Below are 10,674 nucleotides of genomic sequence, written 5' to 3' on the forward strand. Positions count from 1 at the left end.
AGGCCGTCTATGTCAAGTATGGTTATGATAGCTCACATGTGGTATTAACAATCATAAGATTTACGGGTTCTAACTTTAAATTAGAGAGTTATGTCTATTTAGCTCACTGAAATTACTTTAAGTATGGAAAAATACTTATACGCCTTCATATCAAAAAGGGTTTTATGTCGATTTAAAATCACTTTTTACATCAACAATTACATACTTTATTATATACTTTCGGTCTTGGTATTTAAGACTACACATCATTCATTACGGGATTTTTCTCACATCAGAAAGGGTTTTATGCCGATTTAAAACCACTTTTATATCTTTAAGTATGACAAATAGTTGTTCATTTCCGGTCCTGGTATTTAGGACTACATAACTTTTGTAAGGAAAATATTGGATTTTTCTTGGTATCATACATCTCTTTACAAAGATCGATTTTCAAACTCTTACTGTCAAAAGCTTATGAACTCACCAACCTTTGTGTTGACACTTTTCAAAACTACTTGTATTCTCAGGAATTCAGTGAAACAGGAAATCAACCACGTTTTGAGGATGGGACGATAAATCGTCGAACAGTTCATTTTGTATCATAATGTAATTGATTTGAATCATGTAAACATATACTTTGGTGTAACTTTTTCAATTATATTTATGATGGTTGTATTTACTTTGAGCACTATTATACTCGTTGTTGTGATACTCTACATGAAGTCCTCCACCCCCGGACGTTTCCGCCATCCTTGGTTTGGGGGTGTGACACAAGTCGTCCCTATAGTTATCCCCAAAACGATGTCCCAACATTATTTCCATGAAGTGATTAAAAAAATATGTTATTTTTAATTTTTGGTTATTTGTTACAGTGATATGTCATCCCGATAGGTGTTTCAAGAACGCGTCAAATCCACTTCCTATCTCGCTTAACATGCTGAAACGAGAAGTCATCGGTGTAGCTTCAAAAGTCAAAAAATCCGTCAACTCTAAAGCGACGACATGTCGTCCCTACAGGTAGCCAATAGCAGCGAAAAATGTCGTCCATGTAGATCTCGTCCCTATAGATGCTTATTCTTGTGGTGAGATGCCATATTATCATTCAATGGGATTCAAGTTCAATGGTCATTGAACTTTCAATAGGAAAAAATAAATGTTTTCTAACAATTAAATCAATATTTAAATACGTTCTATTGAACTTTATAGAGTTCAATACATTGTAAGGAAAAATTGATGCCCTCATGACTTCTAAGATGCCCTAAGAACTTGTGAGACGATATATGATGTAGACTTTTTTCTAACGACCTGATTGAATAAAAACTAACAAGAAGCTAAAATAGGGGTGACGATGATTTGGATTGGGTCAAAAATGGGTTGACATGTTTAACTAAAAATGATGAAAATCTCTACCCACTAAAGTCTAAACATGTTGAAGTAAATAGGTTGAAACTTCTCAATCTAACTCCACCTTTTTAGTAAACGGGTTAAAGTCAGGTTGACATGTTTATTATTTTCCCAACCCAACCTATCTAAAAAATATGTTGAACTCGGGTTCACTCATTTAAGTTTCCAAAATAAACCCTTGAAAATCAAATAATCCTTTGAAAAGTTATACAAAATTTAAAAACTCCAAAAATTGTTCATGTTTGAAAATAAAATAACCATAAGTCTATAAGTCTATGACACAAATACAAATTAAGTGTTTACAACTATGAAAACATTATACATGTTTAATTTGTAAATGCTACATAACTCACTTTCATTTCATTAACTCAATTTCCAATAATGGTTACTAACCCATGTTTTTTAGTAATAAAATATATTAAAAAATTAATTAATAATACTAAATAAATATAAATAAATTATATTTTAAAATTTAAATAGGTTGGTGGGTTGTAAATAGGTTAAACCGGAGAAACTTTCTAGTTATGAATCAGGTATATAACCAATAGGCGACGCTCGGTTACAAATTAGAATCCGCTATTATATGTTTGCTCTAGTTTTTGTTGTTTTTGATGTAGAAACGGTTTTTCTTTATCCATGGGCAATGAGTTTTGATGTATTATGTGTATATGTATTTGTAGAAGCTTTAAATTTTATGTTTATCTTAATTGTTGGTTTAGTTTATGCATGGCGAAAGGGCGCATTGGAATGGTCTTAGCTCCTGAATATTCAGACAATAAAAAAGAAAAAGGAAAAAATAGAGCTAGTTATGAATTCCATTGAGTTTCCTTTATTTGATCGAACAACCAAAAATTTGCCTGTATAGCTTTCTAGAGTAGAGATCTAGCAACGCATTCTAAGCACAAATCATTGGTATTGGATGTATCGTGAGGTTGTGTCGAGTCAAATCTGCTCCGTTTTTTTCCGTTGCAGAAAAAAAAAATCCCTTCCCCCCGCTTTCAAAAATGCCCTAACCCAATTCATTTAATTAAATGTGTTATATGGGTAATAGGTTGACCTATTTAATTATATGAGTTAGACGGGTAACAGGTTGACCCATTGTTAGGTGTGTCAAACCCAACAAATAAAGGGGTACAAATGACTCCAAAAACACTAATACTTTGCACTAAAAATATAATACAAGGTAAGCAGGGTCGATCCACATAGACACGGAACAAATGTTTATACATTTTGCGGAAGGTACAATAATGGTCACATAAATGGGGGGGGGGGTTGGTATGCAATGATTTAAACAAGAGGATAAAGCGATAACTAAATGATCAATTAAATGAAACAAATTCAGGATTTGTGAGAACTCTAACTCTATGCAAGTCAATTTAACAATGTGATTCCAAGGATGAAATAATATCTACTCAATTCCACCTAAGTTAGTACTTAAAAGTGTTAACAAGTTCTAACACTTCTCATTCACCAAGTTGTCAAATTCAAAAAAAGCTCTTTGAAAATAACCTAAGCTTCTAATTTAAGTCTGAACTAACTCTTAGATAGAAATCAAAAGGTTGCCATAAGATTTATGTAAATGTTCCCAACAACACCTAATACTCATCACAAGCTCTGGAGTGTAAGAGTATGTGAATAATATTTACACTAAATTCATTCAATGGAAATCGATTTAGTGTTTGTTACTTAGTCCAATTCACAAAACAATTGCAGATTTTGCAATTAGATAACTTGAATGACCTAACCCTAATTCAAATGGCCAATAAGAATCACAATTAGAATCAAACATTCAATTGAAACAAAATCAAATTCACTAGGTAGGAATTGGAAGCAAATATAAAATCACATGATTGAAATCACAAATATAAAGTCAAGACATAAAGTTGGAGAAACTAGGGTTCTAGCCACTCATGGTTAGAACAAGATCACAAATCTAGAAAATGAAATTAAAGTTCTTAGAAAATGAAATCAAATGTTCCCAAGTGTTAATCAACTCCAAAATCCTCAAGAAAAACGCCTTCTCTTCTCCAAAAGTCGACCCCCTAAAAAAAATCGGTTCCCCTCTTTAAGAATGATGAAAAACTGCTTTAAAACCCACGTTTACGTTTACACAGCCCACGTAAATTAACATTGTCATTTACACGGCTCGCGTAAACGCAAAAATATACTGCGCAGAAATCTACGTTTACACAGCCCGCGTAAACGCAAGGCTTGCATTTACACAGCCGTGTAAATCTCTGTAAAGCCAAAATCTTCATTTCTTTGATATGTTTCTCCTCGGTGCTCCACAAGTCCTGAAATTTTATCCGCAACTTTTATTTACCTCCTCCAACAATATCCTACCTCCAAAAGTCCCTGAAATATCACAAAAGTATTTGAATGAAATTGTCTCATGAGAAATCCCGAAAAACATGCAAAATGCATGAGTTTAAGCCTATATGCAATGTACTTTTATGAAAGAAAACTACAAAATGGATGCATGAAATGCACCTAATACCTATTTAATTAAATGGGTTGAAAATCTAAACCCAACCTATTAATTACTAGGTTACGTTTAGACGTTCGTGTTAGAATTACCAGACATATTGTAAAAAAGACATTACAAAGATTTACAAGATAAATTTGGGTGTTGCAACCACGAATCCCAAACTAGCCTACCTCTTTTAGGCTTATTTGAGATCCAAAAAACACATAACTTACAACATCATCAAAACTATTGGATCTTTTAGGTGATACCATTCTAAATAAGATAGTTATACTAATCCTTTTTAGGTTTGTAACGCCAAGTTTCAGGTATATTCTTCTTAATTTTTCTTGTTTAAGTTGTTGAATTTTTGGTGGCCACGAAATGGTGAATGACTTCCCATGACATGGCCATGGTCTGAGATTGCGTGAGAATTAAGTTGGCGCCACGGTAGGGTAGTCTATTCGTGGCCGCTTTTTAATGGGAAACCCTAAGTTTCAAGTTTTGTGGCCCTATTTAAGGGATGTGATGGCTAGTTTTTGCACACCTTCAACCTCCATCACCTGCCTTCATAACTGATTGAAACCATAGCTCTGTTGTTGATGTCCTTGAGATTTTGGGTGACTTCTACCCAAGAAGAAGAAGAAGAAAAGGAGTCTTAGCACATTATCTCAGCTTGCAATCCTTAACATCCTCTTTGTGCACATTTTTTGGACTCTTGTAAGTCCTCAAGTTCCAAACTTTATGACTACATGTGCTTAGATCTAAGTTTTCTTGTTCATTTCTTCATGTTTAGGGTAGATAGGGTGGTGGGACTCCATAAAGTTGCCAACTTTATGATCCTTTGGGATTATGAAAGCATTCTGGAAAGTCTGGATGAATGGGGAAAAAGATTATGAGCTTAATGGATTAACTTGGTTTGGACAGTTCCCATGACGTGGAGGTGTAGTCGCCACGCTATGGTGTTTTGCATAATCCCATCTATTTTGTCTTACTATCCCCACGATGTGGCATAAGGTTGTCCACGTTGTGGCGACTGGCTGTTGACTTCTGACCATTAACCGTCGACTTTAATCAAGTTTCACTTTAGGTCAAATTGAGGATTTTTTTGGGTTGTAGTTTGAGACTCGGCCCATGTTTGTTATATAGGTGATCCGTAAAGCCAATATTTGGATCTATGATCAGTTAGGCAATCATCTATACTTCAATGTGAGTGTTCTCACTATACTCATGGGTTGAAGGCACTAATGTCGGCCCACTAGATTATGTTATGTATCATTATGTATAGGATCTTACTATGCTACAGTTGTTTGTTAGATTTGGTAGATATGTATAATTTCCTGTATTGCTAGTTATTGTTTATCTATTGCATAAGTTGACATAGTACGGTTGGGTTAAGGCGGTATGGCTTTATGCTGTAGGCCAACAAACCCAAGGTCAATTGATTCGGGAGAATGTAGGCCCATGGGAATCCAGTCGGGAGATTGTGGGCCCAGGGGAAATCCAATTTTTATACAGTGGGCCCGGTGTACATGTATTATTTATGTATTGTTATGTGGGGTATTTTTGGGGAACTCGGTAAGCTTTGGCTTCAAGTTATCGATTTCATGTTTTCAGGTACTTTTGATGATCGGAGGAAGTCAAAGGTTTGATCGTACACATCCTCCTATTGTTTTTTGTTTTGAGAGATTGACTTAATACTCTAATTTTATGGCATATGATTTGAAAACAACGGTTATTTATCTATGTTTTATTTTGGGAATGTTTTTACAAAAATGAAAAACTTTATCATGATTTTTGGGATGTTACATGGTTCATACTATATCGCACGAGATGCAACCCTATTTGAGAAAAATGGTTAATATTTACGACTTATAACATTTCATTATGCCTTGATATAAATAGAGAAGAGAAGCTAGATTAGAAATAAGAATGGTAGGTATGGGAAACATGATAAGGCATGTTGTAACACTATTTTGGTGCACCTCACATGCGACATCACACTTGGTGTTATTATAGCAATTTAGGAAATCATCAACATTTTAAATGTAACAGCCCAAAAATACGACCCAAATTTTTTTTAATAATAATAAAAATCATATTCTGATCGTCACATCATAAAACCATGTGTCAATTATCTCAACCCATAATAAAATGTCATGAACATTTGTGCCAAATCAAACTATAAATCAAACAAACTCCCAGGAAAAGACTGAAGTTGTGGTTTGTGCGATGCCAACATCCCGAGCTCTTCCCTTTACTTGCGGAAGTACCTGAAACCAAAACTGAAACTGTAAGCACGAAGCTTAGTGAGCTCCCTCAAACTACCACATACCATACAATAACATGTAAAAATATATGGGGCCTTGCCCACTACATCGAACCAAAGTCCGGAAACTACATCGGGCCGAAGCCCGGACTAACTGGGGCCTTGCCCCCTGCATCGGACCGAAGTCCGGAAACTGCATCGGGCCGAAGCCCGGACTAACTGGGACCATGTCCCCTGCATCGGACCGAAGTCCGGAAACTGCATCGGGCCGAAGCCCGGACTAACTGGGACCATGTCCCTTGCATCGGACCGAGGTCCAGAACTGACTGATCATAGCATAGAATAAACACATATCAACTAGTATAAACACATATACCGCATACTACAACGGACTGAAGTCTAGAACATATAACACATAAACATGCTTGAATCACAGAAACACCAAGCACACTGAACTACTGCGTCGGACCGAAGTTCGGAACTACTGCTAACTAAACGGGTCGGCATTGTGGCTGTAGACCCGTTCCTACTGGAAGGAAACTCACCTCGCAATGCTAACTGCTGAACACCTGAAGAGGGAACCCCTGACTGTTGCTCCGGTTACTTCCCGACTATCATGGATATATAAAAACACTTAATCAGAATAGGGATTCCTCTATGGGTAAAATGAACATTTTACCCCTACTATGGTGTGGGTCACAAACATGGCCCAAACCCTGAATTCCTTCTAAGTCCTCCAATGGACCACTAAAGGTCCACTAATGGCCCAATTTCCACATTGGGCCCAATTCTCTTTATTGGGCCTCACACTAGGCCCACACCCATACTTGGCTTATAAACACTGACTTCAAATGGCCCCTACGGCCCAAAAAGGCTCTAAGTCCAAAGAACAGCCCGCACCGAGGCCCAAATGTTCGAAGCCCAAACTGACCTGGTACGCGGGGCGTACCTCTAGGTACGTTGAGCGTACTGGCTACTGGCTGGTACGTCGTGCGTACCTCCTCGTACGCCCAGCGTACAGCCTTGATAAACCAACTTCCATTAAGGGCTTATTCCATTGATTCAGAAGCTATAATTTCATATCCACGACTTATTCTCTGTCCCAAGCCATAAAGTTGCTTACTTGATAGCTTGGATGACTCACAAAGGTTCAAATCTCAAAAAGTAATGTCTTAAATCCATAGAAATGGCTAGATCTCTTGCATGGCCACATGCAAACCTCCAAGATCAAAACTTTATTGCTAAAGAGGTGCTTTGAGCCTAAAGGATGGAGATCCCACGCTGAAAAACGGATCTCTATGATAAAGGTCCAACCTTTGGGCCCAAAATGTACCAAAAACTTCCACAACTCTAGATCTAGCATATGAAGAACAAAGTTCAATGCTTTATACCTCTTTTCGATGCCAAATGAAGAGGTAATCCCAGATCCTTGAGCTCAAGATACTCAAGTTCTTCTTTTACCACTTCTCTTCTTCTCCTTCTTCACAAAATAAGCTCAAAGATCAAGCACACGCAAGCAAAGAGCAAAGGGGACGAACTAGGGTTTCTCTGGGGTGAATGATAAGAGAGGAGGCCAACTGGGAGGCTATAATGGGGTTTAAATACGTCTCTACCCTTAAAATTAGGGGTTGCCAGCTGGTCGCGTACACTGGGCGTACCATAAGGTACGATGTGCGTACGCTGCTTCTCCCCATTTTCACGGCCAGAAAAGACCGATTTTGTTTATGCTTTATAAAAATCAGAGTACTTATTTTAATAAAAATGTTGCGGAATTTGTTCCCAGAAAAACATGATAAATACGTTATTAAAAAAATTTCAAAGAAACGTATTTATTTCATTTTAAAACGTTTGGGATGTCATCGTTAATGCAAAAACATAAGCATAAACAGAACTTACAATTATTTACACTAGTGATCTACATCTCTTTAAATCTCTCAGTGTAATATCACATCATATCGTCACCTGTGATATAAATAAACTGAGTGGGTCAGGTTGGGAAACCTGGTGAGTACATAGGGTTTTCAACCCACAATAATATAATTATTATGTTTAAACAATCAAATAATCAACCCAATTAGCCATCCTCGTTATCTTCTTTATCCTTAGGGTCTACCCTAAGAATCAGCTATTTTTCGTTCATTTATTCCTAAGGAGTATCCTAAGGAATAGGTATGAATTCCATCGTTGTAAATGACCCATCTGTCAAGCACAACTACTAGTTCTGTCACTAGGGCGCAGTTGCCAAAATTGTGACATTCTCTATGGGGCGCATCTGCCGAAATAGTCCTTTAGGCGCATCTGCCGGGGTTATGAGGTTCTCTATTAGGCGCTTCTGCCGGTAGAGTCCTTTAGGCACTTCTGCCGGGTTTTATTGACGGTATCGTTTTCAAGAGTCCACTCGCAATACATATCAATGGGTTTTTAGAGTACACCAGTGAATACGTCGTTCACAACACCTACAAGTTGCGAACCTGCTAGTGTTCCACTGGACTGTCTAGAATATTCTGTGGTTGTCATCCATACTCTGCTGAATGACGGGGCCATCATTTGGGAAAAAGGCTTCTCACATCGTCCACCTCTCACCCTCACCCTACGGTCTATTTCACCTCTAAACTCATCATCCAACTCATATTTCATCTATTACATCTACCCATGTATTACCCCAACATTTTCGTAGATATAAAATACATATACAGTTTAAATCATTTACAACATGTATAAAATCATTCACCAAACATAAAAAGCAAGTAAACAGACAATATGCACACATAGCACGTAGTAAATACTTCATATCTATGTCTAAGTTGAAGGGGACCATGCACTCACCTGAAAGGTGATGACTCAACACTCGGACAACGCTTCGATACTCTCAAAACAATTTCCTTCGATAAAACATCGAATTTTATCGAAAACCGGAACTTAATTGGAGCAGCGTTTCGAAATCGAAAGGCTCTTTTTCTCGGGACTCCGGGAGCCTTGGGGCTTCCCTCGGGAGCTAAGGGGTTTAACTAGGGCTTAGGGGGTTTAGATGAGCTAGAGAGAGAAACTAGTGAGAGAAAGAATGAATTTTGGTGTGAAAAACTCGGAGAGGCTCGCACCCTATTTATAGGCCGAAGGACCTCGGATTACGTTGGGCGTACTCCTCGGATAAGACCACCAGCTCGGACCCAGCTGTCTTGCACTCAATTGGACAGATAAGAACTGAAGTACGCGGGGCGTACTTGGCCTCGGACCCAGGGCGTAATGCGAAGGCTTCGTGGCATGATCCGAAGCGAGGTCTGATCAGCGATGGAGGGTCCAGATGTTGCCATGTCATCTCAGTTTCGCAATTTTCCTTCTCGACTTCTAAAAATCATAACTTTCGCATACGAGCTCCGTTTTCGACTTTCTTTATATCCACATGAAGGTGGGAACATACTCTACAACTTTCGTTTAGACTCTGTCAGCTAATTTTGATTCTATCTTAATTTTTATATTATTAACAAGCCGGGACAAGATTGGTCCGTTAAATCCTCATAACTTCTTCATCCGACGTCCGTTTTTGCCCATCTTTTTCTCATTACGCTACTCTTATCGAGATCTTTGATTCTCGTTTAGGTCGTGTCGGCTAAAAACTGCTCGATCTAATATTCGAATTTCGGGTTGTACACTGCTAGTCCGAAACTTCGAAAATTCATAACTTCTTCATACGAAGTCAGATTTGGGCGTTCTTTTTATCGATGTTCTTAGTTTAACGTATTCTACGACTTTTGTTTAGATCGTTAAGGCTAAGTCCCGTCCTATCGTAAATTAACTATTTGCGCTTCCCGCTGTCGTGTCGGTTCCGTCGCGAAACTTCGACGGGTCATAACTTCTTCGTTATAACTCGGATTTTGGCGTTCTTTATATGTACGGAAACCTTGTGACATATCCTACAACTTGGTTAATATTATTTATTCTAAATAATCTTTTGTCAAAAAGTCATTTTCGACCCCTATTGCCTCTAAATTGACTAGCCCAGATCTACGGGCGTTACAGAACCTGCTGGATCAACTCTGTCGTCTTGAGCACCACTTCGGTGCTCCCAATGACACGCTGACCGACCTCGCCCCAACAAATCGGGGTCCTGTACTTCGTCCCATAGAGCATCTCGAAGGGAGGACGATCAATGTTGACGTGGTAACTGTTGTTATACGAAAATTCCGCTAACGGAAGATACGTATCCCAGCTGCCACCGAAATCTAAAACACATGCCCGGAGCATGTCCTCGAGAGTCTGAATCGTTCTCTCGCTCTTTCCGTCCGTCTGAGGGTGGAAAGCGGTGCTGAAATGGAGACGCGTTCCCATCTCGTGGTGAAACCGCTTCCAGAACCTGGAAGTAAAATGGACGTGTCTGTCTGACACCACCGAAACAGGAACTCCATGTCATGCCACAACCTCTCGCACATAAATATCGGCTATTTTCTCCGCCGATATGCTCTCCTGGATCGGTATAAAATGAACACTCTTCGTCAACCAATCTACAATAACCCAAATCAAATCCACCCCACGTGCGGTCCTAGGGAGCTTAGTGATGAAA

Source organism: Lactuca serriola, chromosome 6, assembly GCF_051521515.1.
Source record: "Lactuca serriola cultivar US96UC23 chromosome 6, Lser_US96UC23_V15, whole genome shotgun sequence".
Taxonomy (NCBI): Eukaryota; Viridiplantae; Streptophyta; class Magnoliopsida; order Asterales; family Asteraceae; genus Lactuca; species Lactuca serriola.